Source organism: Dama dama, chromosome 20 (genome assembly GCF_033118175.1).
Source record: "Dama dama isolate Ldn47 chromosome 20, ASM3311817v1, whole genome shotgun sequence".
NCBI lineage: Eukaryota > Metazoa > Chordata > Mammalia > Artiodactyla > Cervidae > Dama > Dama dama.
The window spans coordinates 102,747,060-102,764,483 of NC_083700.1; the positions used below are offsets into that span (position 1 = coordinate 102,747,060).

Genomic DNA, 17,424 nt, shown 5'->3' on the forward strand with positions numbered 1-17,424 from the left:
ATATAGGTCCTTGAAAAACATGATAATAATAAGGGCTTTTACCCTCTCTCCCCTCAACACAATCTGGCTGTCTCCTCTCTGTGTTAAGTCTGAGGAGAAGTGTGTCGTGTTTCTCCCTTGTTCTTAAAAAAAATTCCTCCCTGCCCTAACAAACATTCTCTTTCAAATAAACACAGCCTTCTTGGGCACAAATTACACTGATATAGAGACTGTCAAACCAAATACCTTAAGGAAGAAAACCTTATTAGATGATATAATAGCAATTAAAAACAAAATTTCCCGACTTCCCTGACAGTCCAGTGATTAGGACTCCACACTCCCAATGCAAGAGGCACAGGTCCAATCCTTGGTCGGGGAACTAAGACTGCACGCCTCAAGGTGCAGCCAACAAAACAATCAAAAAATGTATAAAGAAAAAAAAAAACAAAACTCCCTTATAGTTGTGCTTTACATCATCAAACTACTGCTTCTTTTGTCCAATAATTCTATGATGTATGTTACAAAGATACTGATCCCCATCTTTAGAAGAAACCGACAGACGTTAAAGTGGGGAGAAGACAAATTCTCAGGCTCTTCCCACCACTCCACATGGCTTTCAAGCACTTAAGGGACTAACTGGTTCATCACAGCATCCAGCCCCAGCTGTTTGCTGAGCACAGCACTGTAGCTTCAAGGTCTCTTTAAGGTGTCCTGAGTCACAATATTAGCAGCCTTCAACTTCTCTGCTCTCAATTTCCTCCATGGAGGCCAATATTTTTTTCACCTTCAGTAGAGATGACACGTATTTGGAAGGTAAATATTTAAAATAAGATTTTTCCCAATATAGAATTGCCAAAGCAGAGAACTATAGCTATGCCTAATCTTGTTACCTGCCATTTTTGGTTGCCAATAGCCAAGAACTGTATGTAAGCGTCCATAAACAAATATACAGATTCCCAACTATTTAAGCGTTCATCATAAAAGCCTCAGAAGGCAAGGCAGTCTTAATTACTCAAGTCTTAATAAAACTAGGATTCAGGAGACCAAGGTTTGAGTCCCAACTCTGCCATGTATTAGCATGTATTAGCCATGTATTAACTTCAGGACAGTCATTTAATGGATCATCACCTAGCATACCTGGGGCTTCCCAGGTGGCATCAGTGGTAAAGAACAAGCCTGCCTATGCAGGAGACCTAAGAGATACGGATTCAATCCCTGGGTTGAAGGAAATGGCAACCCACTCCAGTATCCTTGCCTGGAAAATCCCATGGACAGAGGAACCTGGCAGGCTACAGTCCATACGGTCACACGGAGTCAGACATGACTGAAGTGACTTAGCATGCATGCACCTAGCACACAGAGATGTAAGGATCAAAAGAGTTGGTTTTATAGGTAAGTAGCTCAGCTGGTAGTAAAGAATCTGCCTGCAATGTAGCAGACCCCAGTTTGATTCCTAGGTGGGGAAGATCCCCCGGAGAAGGGATAGGCTACCCACTTCAGTATTCATGGGATTCCCTGGTGGCTCAAACTGTAAAGAATTCACCTGCAATGCAGGAGACCTGGGTTTGATCCCTGAGTTAGGAAGATCCCTGGGAGGAGGGCATGGCAACCCACTCTAGTATCCTTGCCTTGAAGAATCCCCATGGACAGAGGAGCCAGGCGGGTTACAGTCACAAAGAGTCAGACACAACTGAGTGACTAAGCTCAGTCTCTTTGGGAGCCTTAAAATACAGTTCAAATGTAAAATGTTATCACTGCCTATCATGTACTAGAATACAGGCTCCAGAAGCATGAGAAATTTCTTCATTCTCCCTGCCCCTGCTCCCCTAACTGCCCCCTCCCCCAAATTTCCAGCATCTAGAAAACCTGGCACATAGAAGATGCTCACAACATGAAAGTGCTTAGCACTGACACAGCTACTGAAGAAATGGCAAACCCACAGTCTCTGCCATATTCTCTGCTTTCATTCTTATTGAGAAGGGCAACACAAATGCCAATGGAATCAATACTGAAGACTATATTTTTAAAAGTTCTGTTAAGAGATTAATTTGGATTGGGAAAAGTTAAAGTATCAGCCAATACACTGGAGCTTTTACAGCCTAAATTACAGAGTATAAATGACTATATGCTTGGAGTTCAGAAGAAATCAATGAGGACTAGAGCTGGTTTCAGGAAAGAAGTGGGGCAGAAAAAGTAAAAGAAAAAAGGAAAGACATTCTAGAGCAATCAAAAACAAATAGAGACCAAGGAGGCTCAGTACAGAGTGTGAGCAGATAGTCCACATAGTATTATGGGAAATAAGCAAGGTGGGCTAGGTTATGGAGGGCACTGACAGCCAGGCAGTATTTGAATTTGGTGTTGTGACAAATGTGAAGCCTTTCAAGGATTTTGAATGAAGGAATAATACGATGAAAGCAAAATTTTTACAAGTACTGTCTGAGAGAATCAGTTTTGGGGAGAAAAAAGGACGATATTAGGATCTAGGTTAGGTTGAAAGCTGTTCAACTAGCTGCAAAATAAAAGTGCTACTACAAAAAACAGTTTTGATATTGCAAAGGAAAAAAAAAATCACTTTTAGGCCACTAAGTGACCAGCACCTGAATTAAAAGCAAAATAGTGTTTCTGCTCTGAGGAAGTCTAGCTGGAGTGACAAAACTATCTTTCATTGAATCACTGGCTCTCAGGATCGAGAAGGAGTCTAGAAAGCATCATCAGACACAAGAACAAATCTTTCAACATCCTTAGCAATTAGTCAGGTAGCCTCTGTTCAAACGCCCTCAGTGTGGAGAACCCAAGACTTCTGGAGGCAGCCTATTCCATTCACACAGCTCTAAGTATTTAAAAGTTCTTCCTTATATGGAGGCAAAACCAGTCTCCCTGCAACCTCCACCCACTGATCTTGGTTCTGCCCTCTGAGGTCACACAAAACAAGTGAGCATTAAACACAGAACAAATATTAACTGTCTGGTACTGTGGAGTATAGTAGCATTCAGAGAAGGGAGTCAAAGATGACTCCAGAATGGCAAATTCAGGGAAGTAAGAGAATGATGATGCTATAGGCAAAAACAAGTTTCTGGCATGTTCTAGCTAAGGCAAGAACATGAGGTCAGTCTTGGATACACAGCCTGAACAGAAGATGAAGTTTCCAAGTAGGAATAGCCAACAAATAGTTAGAAATAAGCTTGGGAAAGGATCAAGACTGGAGATCAATGTTTACAAGTCATCAACAAGGAAACATCATTAAGTAATGAGAATGCACAGGCTTCTGGAGGGATATTATGCAGAACAAAAAGAAACGAGGAGCTTGATTCTCCAGCAACTTCTTTTGTGGTTTGAAACCAAGTGAAATCAGAAATGGTCAGTGACTCCTGCTAAAGCTACTTCATATTCTCATTCTAACAATTCAACAACCCAATTCCTTCTACCTGTCATTCAGAAGTAAATGGAACCAGGTTACTCCTACAGTTCTTGCCTCTTTTCACTAGGCAATTAAGGCAGTGGAATGAATTTCTACTTACAAAAAGCAGCTATGATTAAAATGTTTTCTACTTTGTCTGGTAGTTGTTCCTGTAGGTCATACCCTTAAGTAGAATTGAAAATAAAGCAACTATACAAGTCACCCTGTATATTATTGTAGCCCACCTGATCTGCTTCAAAATGCTTCTGTTGGCCCTTAGTTTGAAATTCTGTTCCCAAGATGTTATCCTAAGGAAGTAATACTAATGTGGGAAAAGTGATAGGCATGAAGGTGTTCACTGTAGTGTTAGCTTAGACTTCTAATTACAGGGAAATAGCTACATGCACTGTGGAAAAAGACTTGAAAAGAACAAAATTTACAATATTTGTCAAGTTAAAGTGATGGATTTTTGGACAATTTCCCCTTCTGTTTTCCAAACTTTTTTTTTTTTTTTTTTTAAAGCATAGTTATATAATTTCTTTTAAATAAAAGACAACAAAACAGTTCCACTTGGATATCTCTTCTAAGCTACCACTAAAACATAAGGCATTAGTTTAGTTCTACTCCTAACAATATAGAAATTCTCATCACTAGGCTCTAACATGTTACAGAGCAAAACCTACACATGCTAACAGGATACTTACAAGTTGGCTTGTAACCCAGAAACCAAAGAACAGACAGCACTTTGCCCCAGTAAAGATGCTATCTAAATCTAACCCAAATCAGGAGCCACTGTTCTTCCCCAAGCATTTGGTTTCTCTGATGAAACCAATGACACTTAGTGCTCGAGTCACTGCCACCTGAGTTTTAGATTAAAACAGAAAGAAAGGTCTGTCTTCTAGGCAGGGAAAGAATTCTGCCCAATATCAGCACTTGTCTCCTGTTCCCTCAATAAACATGTCCTCTATCTAAAGCTCCAGGAGTGAGTCAAGTTAGTAATAGTGTACAAGCTGAAATCAGACTTAAGAACTAACTGTTTCAATGCTTTGGGGCAAAGAGATAACTTTGTGTGGTCATGGGTTACCCTCTCTCTTATATTCAGTGAACATCCTTATATTATGAAGACTAACAACATAAAAGCATTCAGTAGGCATCTTTTATATTATATAAAGAAAAACCACATTGGTTGATTTCAATTGGTAGTTGCTTTAAACAGAACAGCATTTCCCATTCTCATGCATAAAGATAGATTCAAGGATGTCATTTGTCCCTAGCCATGATTCAGCTACAGATATGAAAAGATCTGTGACTGTACCTCTATAATTAACTTAAGTACAGGAATTTTAATTTTCCTGGAGGGAATTTTCCCTGGAGGGAAAAAGACAACAACAACAAAAAAGCTCACTCTTTCCGCTAAACATTTCAACTATATTTTGCAGTGGAATGGAAAAATGTGACACAATAGGTTTGGTAATATAAGGCAAACAAAGCTGCATTGTAGCCGAGGAGTATTTTAGAGCTTTGATAGTTTTTATTATGTTTACGTGATGGTATATAAAGAACAAATAGTTTCATGGTGAATGCTAGAGCTGCATTAACTCTAAGGTCATGAAACTACAGTCGACCCTTGAACTATTTGGAGGTATGAACACAGGCCCTCAGTGCAGCAGGAACTCCTCGAGTAACTTTACAGCCAGCCCTCCATATCCATTGGTGTAAGTGAACTCTTGTAAATCCATGTTGTACGAGGGTCAACTATGTAACAATTTTATCAGTCAAAATAAATGTTGAGTAACAATATCATAAACTGCATGCGATTTAAACTAAATGATAGGGACTTTCCTGGTGGATAAGAATCCAGAAGATAATACAGAGGATAAGAATCCACCTGCTTAAAAAAAAAAAAAAAAAAAAAAGAATCGACCTGCTAATACAGGGGACACTGGCTCGATCCCTGATCCAGAGAGATTCCACATGCCTCAAAGCAACTAAGCCCATTCAACACAACTACTGATTCTGAGCTCTAGAGCCCACAACTACTGAGTCTGAGTATTGCAAATGCTGAAGCCCATGCACCTAGAGCCCATGTTCCGCAACAAGAGAAGCCACTTCAATGAGAAGCCCATGCACTGCAACCAAGAGTAACTCCCAGTCGCCGCAACTAGAGAAGGCCTGTGCGCACCAATGAAGATCCAGCACAACCAAAAATAAATAAATAAAATGAGAATCCCTGTTTGCTAAAGAAAGCTGTCTAGGTGCAGACAAAGAAAACAGGAATTTATATACCTCCAAAATAGGAGAAATATAAATCAGCTGACTTGTGCTGTCAACTAATACAAATCTCATTTCTAGTGAGTGCCTAAACAATGGCTTTCTTCATTAAGATCACATTCTCTGAGGGGAAAAAAACCACAAAACAGCCAGTCCTTCAAAGCCCACCCAGAAATTCCTTGAATAAACAATAATTCTTGACAATTCAATGAAACCCATGATGCATTTCTTGTAAAGTACCCTGCGCTTATCATGTGCCATACACTGTGTTAATCACAGCAATGGAGCCTGCCTTCAGAGAACTGAATTGGAGATAAGACACCACACAATCAGAAATAAGATATTTTCTCATGCACTATTCTCAATCCAGGAGACATTTGGCAATATCTGAAGACGTTTTTAGTTATCACAGTTGAAGGCTTGCTCCTAGCATCTTATAGGTAGAGGCCAGGGATACTGCTGAAATCCTACAATGCACAGCACAACCCTGCAAAATGAAGAACTATTTGGCCCAAAATGTGAATGATGCTGAGGTTGAGAAACTCTGTTCTAATGTAATCATGAGCAAAAGGTAAGTGCAAAAGGTACAAATAAAATGCTAATAGTTTGGAACTCTCTAAATCAGAAAGTCAATCTGTACCACCCAATGAAAACTAAATTAAGTATCTGACTCTGGAGAACTCTGTAAATTGGACAAAAGAGTTTAGACTTGATTCTCTGGGAAAATGAAGCCAGTGAAGGGGTAACAAAATGAAAATGGTTCTTTTCAAAAAAGCAGTCTGGTTTGGTTGAAAAGCTTAAGTATAGATATGAAAGCCAGCTTAATAGAAAATAAAGAAACTGATGAGGGTAAGGCAAAGAAATAATCACTAGCACTGCCTAAGATATGGCTTGAGGATCCTCAGATTTCAAATCTCAGGATTAAATTTCAAACCAGAGGGTTCAACTTCCAATGACACTGCATTTGCTAAAGTAAAATGCATCTTTGACTCACCACGCCTCACAGAAAACTGAAAGAAGGAAGTCACTTTTTAAAGGCTCAGTTCCTAGTTGAAAAAATAACTGCAACTAAACAAAGGTATGTATAAGGAAGAAAAGGGATGAAAAAAAGGCTTCAATCCTTCAGGCTGGAAACATTTTACAAACTAAAAAGCTAACTTCTGCAAATAAAAAACACACACACTGAAGCTTAGCAATACTACCACTTTTGATTTGCATGACAGGTTGTACTTGACAAAGTACTTTCACTGCTACCATTTTATTTAAACTCCTCCAAAATGTCTGACTGATGAAATGTTTCTGGGGAAAGGGGAAGAAAATTCAACTGCAATTTTTTTATACTGAACAGCAGTAACTCAAACAATAAGCAAAATGGCAACCATAGAATAAATCCAAACGCATTCAAACAAGGCATCAAAAGCCCCTGACAATCTGGCAGTACCTACCTTTTCTTTCCGGTCTTATCTTTCTCTACAAACCCGAGGCCCCAGTACTTCACTAAACAATATAAGTCCCCTCCTGCCTCCACATCTTTGTTCATGCTGTTTCTTCTGGCCGGGATACCTTATTAGACATCTTTGCCTAGATGTGCTGCAAACACCTCGAACTAAATACGTCCAAAATTCATTTTCTTTCCATGTCACCTCTCCAGTTAACCTTCCTCATAGAGTACCTATCTTGGTACTACCACTTCCCTAAATAGTACTACCACTTCCCTAAACCAGAAAATCAGACAATTGTCCTAGGCTCCTTCTATTTCTTCATTTCCATAAATAATCAGCCTCCAAATCTATGGATTCCACCTTTTCCACACTGCTCAAATTTGATCCCTCCTCTTCTTTCCATTCTCACTTAGTTCAAGCCATTGTTCAACCTTCGGAACATTCGTCCACTTCCCCATTGAAGTTCTTTCCCTCCCCCCTCACAGACAAATTATTAATAAAACATCAATATGACCACATCTTTTTCCTGGGTAAGAGGGTTCAAAGCCTCCCCACAGCTTTCAGGGTAAGCTCCAAATTCCTTAGCAGGGTTTACAAGGGCCTTCATATTTGATGCCACCACTGCCCACTTCCTCCACTTCTCTGAGCTTTACTGGAATTCCAGTCATGGGCTTTCAGTGTCCAGTCTCCATTTCTTGCATTGGACTCTTTGGCTGGAAATTCCTTTTTCAGATTCACCATACGGCTAAATAAATCCTGCAAGACTTACCCTCCCACTTCCTCCCCAAAGCCTGGAAACCTGGCTCAGGTAGCCTTCCTCTCAGAGCCCTGTGCTCACACGGTGCACTACAACACTGTAAGCTACCCACGATTTACTTGTCTGCTTCCTCCTCCACTCCAAGAGAACTACTATATTCCTGGTCACCAGGGCCAAGTGCCTCATTTCATATGTGCCTCACACATATTAAGGGCTCAGTAAATGACCAGTGAATGATTAATGTGCTGGGCTCCCCATCACCCTCGTTTTTCACTTGAACAGGGATCCCTATAAAGAGTTTCAATTGACACAGTTCTGATACTAATATCTGCTTTAAGTTTCTCATCCTGTCTTCATCGAGCTCTTCGTTGTCTGAAACTCATCTTAACCCCTGCTTCTGCAGAAGCGATTTTCCTGAGCCCCTTGTTACATACTGCCACAGTACCCTGTTCTTTCCTAACACGCATCACATTTATAGTATTTGTTAAATTCCCTGCGAACAATGTCAGATCCATGAGGGCAGGGTCTACCTTATTTTGTTTCTGCAACCCCTGGACATGGCAGAGTGCCTAACAAAAGAATAAATATAATTTGTTAAACTGAATTTAATCCTGTGACGTGAGCAGAGATGGTCACTTAAAAGATGAGAAAAATGAGGCTCAAACAAATTAAATAAAGCAACTATGGCCACCGATGCTTTGCAGTGGAGTCAGACCAAACCTGAGCCAACAGATTTCATGACCAGAAGTATGAGATACCTTCAATAAAGTTAACTTGGGTTTTAAAGATAAGAACTACAGACTAAGAGAAAGGGGAGGCTCTCAGATTGCAAACACAAAGACCTGCTCCACTCTAAAAAAAAAAAAAACAACCCAAAACTCCCCAGGCATTCCAAACAAGCTGTATTTTTAAATCAAAGTTCCAAGCAGCGGGTAGCCTTTAAACCTGCAACTGCCTGAGAGACACCTACCGGAAGACCACCCCAAGGAACAGAAAGGTTCCTGGGAAATGAACGGGGGAAGGATCTGGGGCTGGTAAACTAAGGAACTGAAGTCTAGATTCCGATTCATTCCCTGTTAAAGATTGTTTCCGATTGTTTCGCAGTAAGACCTTAGACAAGCCTCGTCTCTTCGGGAATCAGTTTACCCATCCAAGCAATGGGGGTGAGAACAGGAATAGTGAAGACTCTAAGGTCTCGGAGGTTTCTTTCAGTCAAAACTCCTCAGGAAATCAGGCCTCCGTTGAGCCTGACCTCCAGAACCGCTAAGTCCAGCGGAGGGAGGGCCTCCACAGGAGAGCCCGGCTGAGCTGGTCACTCCGGCCCCACCTCAAGAGACCGCGCCCAGGATCCGGGGTCGGCGTAAGGGCCCCCCGCGCCGGCCCCCTCAGGAGGGCTCACCGCACGCACCTAGGCCAGAAAGGCCATTAATAACGCCAAAGGCCAGTGGGCCGAGGAGCGGACCCCAGTCACTCCCCACCGCGCACACTCACCTCAGACTTCAGTCTCACCTCGGGACTGAGACCAGCCGCTCTCCACTTCCGGCAAGAACCGCCCAGCAACCTTCGCGCGACCCACTTCCGGGCCCTCACTGGGCGCGGCACCCCCACCGGAAATGAAGGGCCGGCGTTTTAGCCGGCCCAGCGGAGGGACCCGGGAGGAAGTCTGGCCGCCCGGCTGGTGACTCCGCCCCTTATCCGCCACGCCCAGGAGAAAGAATTCCCCTCCAGCTTGGGAAAAGAGCCCCGCCCCCGAGGCGTGAGCGACGGGGCGTGTCTAAAGCTAGCCCACGCCCTCCACCGGTAGTAGACCAAGCTAAGCTCCGCCTCCCTCTGGGCGTGGATACCTCGGTTTCCCCGTTTGTGACGTGGGGAGGCCATTGGTCTGGGCAGTGTTTCGGGAGGACCTGCGGAGGCTAGGTGTGGGGAAGGGTCGGCAGGGATGCTCAGGCATAGCCCAGGGTTTCTGGGCGTGCCCGCCGCCGCCGCCCTGCTGGCTCTGGCCGGGGCTGGGAAGGTGGAAGCGCAACCCACTTCCTGTTAGTTCGGTGCGCTCTGTGACCATAGATGGTCAGGTCTGGGGCCGCGCGGAAGCCTCCGCCCCGCGGTTTAGGAGTCCTTCTTCCCCGCACTCAGGGTGTGGTCCCCGAGAATAAGATGATCGAGAGGGGGAAAAAAAGATGAGCAGAATTAGAAGAGATCCTGCTTCGCTCTGCTAAAACCTGGCTTCTGAGGCATCTTTGCCCCGGGCTGGGCGTTCCCAGCCGGCTGCCAGTCAGTCCGGGGGAGGTTCAGCACGGTGGCCGCTAAACGCAAGGAAGACTTCACTTCCGTGCTCCTTTGGCCTGGGGATCTGAGCTTTGTTCCTCAAGGCTCACGGTTTCCAACCAGTGATTATCCTCCCACAAAGATTTTATTTCCAGAAAAGAATTGGCAAGTTGCCACCCCTTCAGTCGAACGCCTCTGACAGCTCTAAGCTTCAAGTTAAATGCAAGCGTTATATGCCAGAGTCACTCATTCAACAAATACAATTCTTATAATAACGACTACCATTTACTGCGCGCTGAGTACATGCCAGACCTCTGCTGAAAGCTTCAAGCTCATTTTCACTTAATTCTAATAGGAACTCTCCGCGGTAGGTACCATTATGGCCTCCAGTTTTAAAGCGAGGATGCTGAATTATTTGCCAAGTTCACAAAGTGTCGGAATTTTAGAGGAAACACATCTATGTGACTAAACCCCAGAACGTAACGCCTGTGATAGACCATACTGGAATCATCTGCTGCAATTTGGAGGTAGTGATGCCCCTGGTGGGAAGACATCCAGGGTTCCAGCCATGGCTTAGGTGCTTTACCAGGGGTCAGAATTTGGTCAGGTTACCTAAATTCTCTAAACCTGGGCCTCTTCTCAATTTTATGACCCCCGGAATATTTAAAAGAAAATGATCATGTGACAAAATGTGGAACAAAAATTAGAGTATATTTTAAATACTGACATTTAACAAGAACAGTGTCTCACACACAAAGTTTATTCAGACATAACATAAAAAGTTGGAAAATTCAGCAGTGGCCACAGGACTGAAAAAAGTCAGTTTTCATTCCAATTCCAAAGAATGGCAATGCCAAAGAATGCTCAAACTACCACACAGTTGCACTCATCTCACAGGCTAGCAAAGTAATGCTCAAAAGTCTCCAAGCTAGGCTTCAACAGTCCATGAACTGTGAACTTCCAGTTGTTCAAGCTGGATTTAGAAAAGGTAGAGGAACCAGAGATCAAATTGCCAACGCCTGCTGGATCATTAAAAAAGCAAGAGATTTCCAGAAAAACATCTATTTCTGCTTTATTTACACCAAAGCCTTTGACTGTATGGATCACCACAAACTGTGGAAAATTCTTAAAGAGATGGGAATACCAGACCACCTGACCTGCCTTTTGAGAAACCTGTATGCAGGTCAGGAAGCAACAGTTAGAACTGGACATAGAACAACAGACTGGTTCCAAGTCGGGAAAGGAGTACATCAAAGCTATATATTGTCACCCTGCTTATTTAACTTATATGCAGAGTACATCATGCGAAATGCCAGGCTGGATGAAGCACAAGCTGGAATAAAGATTGCTGGGAGAAATATCAGTAACCTCAGATATGGAGATGACACCACCCTTATGGCAGAAATCGAAGAAGAACTAAAGAGCCTCTTGATGAAAGTGAAAGAGGAGAGTGAAAAAGCAGGCTTGAAACTCAATATTCAGAAAGCCAAGATCATGGAATCTGGTCCCATCACTTCATGAAAAATAGATGAGGAAACAGTGGAAACAGTGACAGACTTTATTTTTGGGGGCTCCAAAATCACCACAGATGATGACTGCAGCTGTGAAATTAAAATACACTTGCTCCTTGGAAGAAAAGTTATGACCAAACTGAACAGCATATTAAAAAGCAGAGACATTACTTTGCCAACAAAGGTCCCTCTAGCCAAAGCTTTGGTTTTTCCAGTAGTCATGTATGGATGTGAGAGTTGAACCATAAAGAAAGCTGAGCACTGAAGAATTGATGCTTTTGAACTGTGGTGTTGGAGGAGACTCTTGAGAGTCCCTCAGACTGCAAGGAGATCCAACCAGTCCATCCTCAAGGAAATCAGTCCTGAATATTCATTGGAAGGACTGATGCTGAAGCTGAAACTCCAATACTTTGGCCAACTGATGCAAGGAACTGACTCATCTGAAAAGACCCTGGTGCTGGGAATGATTGAAAGCAGGAGGAGAAGGGGACGACAGAGAATGAGATGGTTGGATGGCATCACCGACTCAATGGACATGAGTTTGAGTAAACTCTGGAAGTTGGTAATGGACAGGGAGGCCTGGCGTGCTGCAGTCCATGGGGTTGCAAAGAGTCAAACATGACTGAGTGACTGAACTGAACTGAACATCAAAAGATTATATTTGAGTCCTTCGTGTGTGTGTGTGTGTGTGTGTGCGTGCGTATGTGCACATATGCATGCTAAGTTGCTTCAGACTCTTTGAGGCCCTCTGGACTCTAGGCTGCCAGGCTTCTCTGTCCATGGGATTTTCCAGGCAAGAATACTGGAGTGTGTTGCCAAGCCCTCCTCCAGGAGATCTTCCTGACCCAGGGTTGGAACCCATGTTTCCCACATTGCAGGCAGATTGTTTACCATGTGAGTCAACAGGGAAACCAGGCTGTGTGGGTAGTCCAGGGCAAGTAGCCTGCCTGGCCCTCATTGTAATGAGCTCTACAGTTAGCCCTTCTAAATCTCTTTCTGAATTAGAGACAGGAAATGCTTAAACCATATATGCATCCTAAAGGAAGGGGAGAAAAAGGAGGAAACAGAAAGGAAAAGGAAGAAAATAAGGAACAAATCTTCCCCAACTATAAATTGGGGATAGTAATTCATATGGTTGTAATGAGAAACAGAACCAATAACCCATGTAAAACCATTTGGTAAAGTGATTCTTTGTAAAGAGTGTACACATGAGTACATCACCATGCCTGCCTTTCAGGAACTTCTAATCTTTTAAGGAGTCTGAACACAGGCACTTGTGACTCTAGTGAAGACAGTTTAAGAATTTTTAAAAATCTGTGACTTTTTTTTTTTTTTCATTTACTTATACACTGAAAAAAATTATTGAGTTCTATGCTGAGCTCCACACTACTTTGTACCAGGCACAACTAGGAGTACAGCAGTAGACAAGTCAGACACTGTCACTGCCCTCATGGACAGTGTATTGTGGAAACCAGTATCACCACTGGGGGATATTATCGGAAGATGTGCTGACTACTGGTTCCAGCTTTTCCTCCTCACTGATCTTGTTCAGTGCCCAGTACTCAGTGCCTCATCCATGCTGAACTCTCATCAAGCCCATGTTCAGTGAGCCTCTTGAATTCGGAATAATCTTTCCCTGGGCTGAGATGAATTCATTGCAGGGCAAGCATGAATAAACAGTAGGGGAGATGGGAATCTGTGCCTGGATGAGGTGCGAGTTTCCTGGAGGAGAGGGATAGGAGATAAGCCTGAAAAAAGAGGTTGAGTAAGTTGTACCAGGCAGGAGATGTGAAACCCTAATGTGAAAGTGAGAGGGAGCAGGTTAGATCGTATTTTATAAATACAACTCTATGGTGTAGAGCATGGGCTTGAGTGAGTGAAAAAAGAGGCAGGGAGACCTGTTAGAAAACAGCTATAAAGATGTAGTAAGGTCTGAATCAAGGCTTTAGCATGGGGATGCAGCAAAGAAGACAGTGCAGGAGACAGCATTTATATAAAGGGGTCAGTGAAGAGGAGGCAGACAGAAGGAAGGAGGATGATTGGACTAGGAACCTTCAGACTAGATCTAGTTCCCCAGGGGTCCACTCCCATTGAATATTACTTTTCCTTCTTGGCAGATAGCACAGTCTTAATTAAATAATTATTTGTGCAATTATCTTTAGTAGCTTGTAAGTACCTTGAGGTTAGAGTCCTTGCTTCTCTGGCACAAAATTGATACTCAATAGATATTTATGTCGAATGTGACTAAACGAAAAGGGTGAGAATGGTCAAGGTGGCTCTGAGACTTGGAGATGGGTGAATAGGAAGTGAGTGGAAGACTGGATTTGGGGAGTTTCAGCCTCAGATCTTCAAAATCTAGCGTGGGAAGAGAAAAGGAGAAAGGAGTGCAGTTATTTCTCAAGCAAGAATTGTCAGCAGAGAGTTGATTGATTCTCACACATGCCCCCTCTTCATGTATTTTGCCACTTATTTTGCCCAGATTTCAGCAAAATTCTAAACCTGGAGGATTGCTTTGTCTCTGAGGGTGCCACACAAGATTCTTCCCTATCACCCAGAGTTTCAGACACAGAAGTCTGCTGGTTCATCTGGAGTGTTTCCCAGCCTGGCTCAGAGGAGTGTCTGCATCTGTGCTGCCTGGCCCAGAGCCTCTCTGTGTTTGGGCAGATCCTGTATCCCCCTGCCAGAAGGGGCTGACAGACAACAATCTATGTGAGCCCATCTTTCTTCTCCTCCTAGGATAGAGTCCCTGAGTTAAGCTCTCAGGTCCAAACATTACGAGTTGGCAAAAGAGATATTGGTGATATGATAATACAATGGTTAAGATCTGGTTTTGGTGCCGCTCTCATCTGAACCTGAACCACAACACTGCCACTTACTGTGTAATATTGGTCAAGGTAGTTAACCTCAGGAAAAGATAGTAAAATCCAGGCAGTTCCCTGTTGGTCCAGTGGTTAAGACTTTGTGCTTCTACTTCAGGGGGTGTAGGTTTGGTCTCTGGTTAGGAATCTAAGAGCCCACATGCTGCAGCCAAAAAATTTTAACATATATGTTAAAATTCATCTCGAACTGTTGATATGACAGAGAAAATTTATAAAAACATTTGGCTCACTAAATATTCAATGAATAGTAATAATTATTACTTGATTCTGAAAGTCTATTGTCTCTGTCCCTGGTAAAGGTAACTAGGAGGCAAAATAAGATCTGAAGGGGCAACATTCTGGATGGTGCCATTAGAAGCACTGCCACTACTGGCCCATTATCAAAGAGCATCTGCTTTTTAAAAATTTTTGTTTATTATTTTATTTTTGGCTGCACTGGGTCTTCGTTGTTGCACACACACTTTTCTCTAGTTGCGGTGCGTAGGCTTCTCATAGTGGTGGCTTCTCTTGTTGCAGAGCACGGGTTTTAGATCATGTGGGATCAGTAGTTGTGGCTCACTGGCTTAGTTGCTCTGAGGCTTGTGGGACCTTCCCAGACCAGGGATTGAACTCGTGTCCCCTGCATTGGCAGGTGGATTCTTAACCACTGGACCACCAGGAAAGTCCTAAGCATCAGCTTCTTTATATCACTTTTTTTTTTACCTCACCTTGCAGCTTGTCAATCTTAGTTCTCCAATCAGAGAACGAGCTCAGGCCATGAAAGTGCCAAGTCTTAAACACTGGACCACCAGTAAATTTCCCTTACATCACCAACTTTTGATTCAAAGTCTGGGCCTGCGTGCGCTTGGCTGAATGACTAGATAAGTCAGGAATATGAATGCTTTTGGCTGCAGATAAGAGAAAAATTGACTAGGGTAACATTTTTTTTAAAGTATGTTTTGCTCACAAGAAGAATGTAGGTGGGCACTTTTACTGACTCCGTAATGTCTGAGCTGATATCTCTGTGATTCAGTTTACTCTCAAAGTTGCAAGTTTGCTGCTGTAGCCCAAGCCATGACATCATATGTAAGTAAAGAGAAAAGGGAAGTTGCAGCTTCCGAGACTGGAAAGCTAGAATTTCCTAAAGAACTCCGCAAAGCCTACTCTGCTTTCTGTCTCAAAGCCAGAACCAACAGTCAACAAATATTTCAGCTTCCTTGTCCCTTGGAGGGACATTTTCAGGTGTGTGTTTCACAGTGTTTTTGAGGGTCCCCAGAGGAACCGAGCTTCAGCTGTCCACAGTAGGAACCCACTCATTAATGAACTTTTATTGGCTTTTCTCCTTTCCCCAAATCACTTGTCTCAGGGAACTCAAACTAAAGAGAATGGAGTTGGCTGCGTCAGCTATACAAGGAAAGTTGACAGTGAGCTCTGTCAGCTTTGATGTTAAAAGGTGCACTCTCTTTGTTTGGGATGGTATTGCCCAGATATATGAAGGGCATGCTGATGCTGAGTGCCCAATAAGTGATAGATGTCATGATAATAAACCCTGGATGGCCCAGGAGCAATATATCCTCTTCTTTCTATATTAACACTTTAATAAATGAAACAAACCAAAACTCCTAAGACAACCATCCCTTTTTATAACCAAATTGTCATCACTATACTTATCCCCCTACCTGTCCCCCGCTGCAAAGGAATCAATCCAAGTCTCATCAATTACTTCATCCAGCTCCAAGTCCAGGATTTTGGAATATTCATCTTCCTTCAGTTCCACAGTGACCTTTCATCAGTGTTTATCAGCCTATGGATTGAACTTTAAAGAGCAACCACCACAACATGCCACACCCTATATCTATTGGAAGATGGGGAGAAGAAAATTAGTTGCAGTATGTAGCTACTGAGAGTTTCCCAAGTGGCACAAGTGGTAAAGAATCTGGCTGCCAATGCAGGAGACATGAGAGACGTAGGTTTGCTCCCTGGGTCAGGAAGATCCCCTGGAGGAGGGCATGGCAACCCACTCCCGTATTCTTGCCTGAAGGATCCCATGGACAGAGGAACCTTCTGGGCTACAGTTCATAGGGTGACAAAGAGTCAGATACGACGGAAGCAGCTTAGCTTGCACACACACATACCTATTGAGCTGACATGACACAGAATCTTTCTGGAACTGATCCCAAGGCCTTGGTTGATAATTTTGGCTTTGCATATCCACTACACATTCCATATTCTCTTTGTTTTCAACCAACACCTACGTTCATCAGGATCATAGTGATGGAAAAAGAATAGGGCATGAATGAAAAGTCCTGATCCAAAAATGGCAGATATCACTTCCACGGATACTGCGTTAACTTTAACTTAATCATACAGCCTCTAGATGGAGCCATAACTGATTTTCTGTAGGTCACCCAAAACTTTTTTCTTAAGGGATTGAAGACCTTGGTGCTCCTGCCTAAATAAAATTCCCACAATTTTTTTGCACTAAGCATGGCAGAACTAGGAGGTACCCTAGGTGTCCTCTGGATTATATCTTAATTCTAATGGCTCTTCCCCTCAACAAACCATCAGAACCAGAAGTATGCAGTAAGACTTTAACAGTATGCGCTCCACAGGGGAAATACCTGATTTGTAGCATTTGCCAATTTCTGTATTGTAAATACTCCTATCATGGCCAGTTTTAAGCTACCAGTGTTATATTACTGAAGAAAAATGCACTGTGGTATGTGGGATAATGACTCTCCAAAGATGTCCACATTCAAATCTTTGGAACCTGTGAATATGCTACCTTACATGGCAAAAGGGATTTTGAAGATATGATTAAATTAAGAATCTTGAGATGGGGAGGTGATCATGGGTTATTAGGGTAGGCCAAATACAATCACATGGATCCTTATCAGAGAAAGAAGGAAGCAGGAGAGTCAGTCAGAAAAAGAGATATGGGACT

At 42.8% G+C, this 17,424-nt stretch overlaps 1 protein-coding gene across 4 annotated transcripts in view; it reads right to left on the reverse strand.

Moving 5' to 3' along the window:
• The window catches only part of CAP1 (cyclase associated actin cytoskeleton regulatory protein 1), a 28,659-nt gene extending 19,169 nt beyond the window's left edge, over positions 1 to 9,490 (reverse strand). The window contains exon 1 of one of the 4 annotated variants that reach the window (XM_061122285.1): positions 9,338 to 9,490. The gene's annotated coding sequence lies outside the window, so the exon portion shown is untranslated. The remainder of the gene's footprint in view (positions 1 to 9,337) is intronic. The other 3 variants (XM_061122283.1, XM_061122286.1, XM_061122284.1) reach the window with 3 other exon arrangements.
• Positions 9,491 to 17,424: the final 7,934 nt, after the last annotated feature.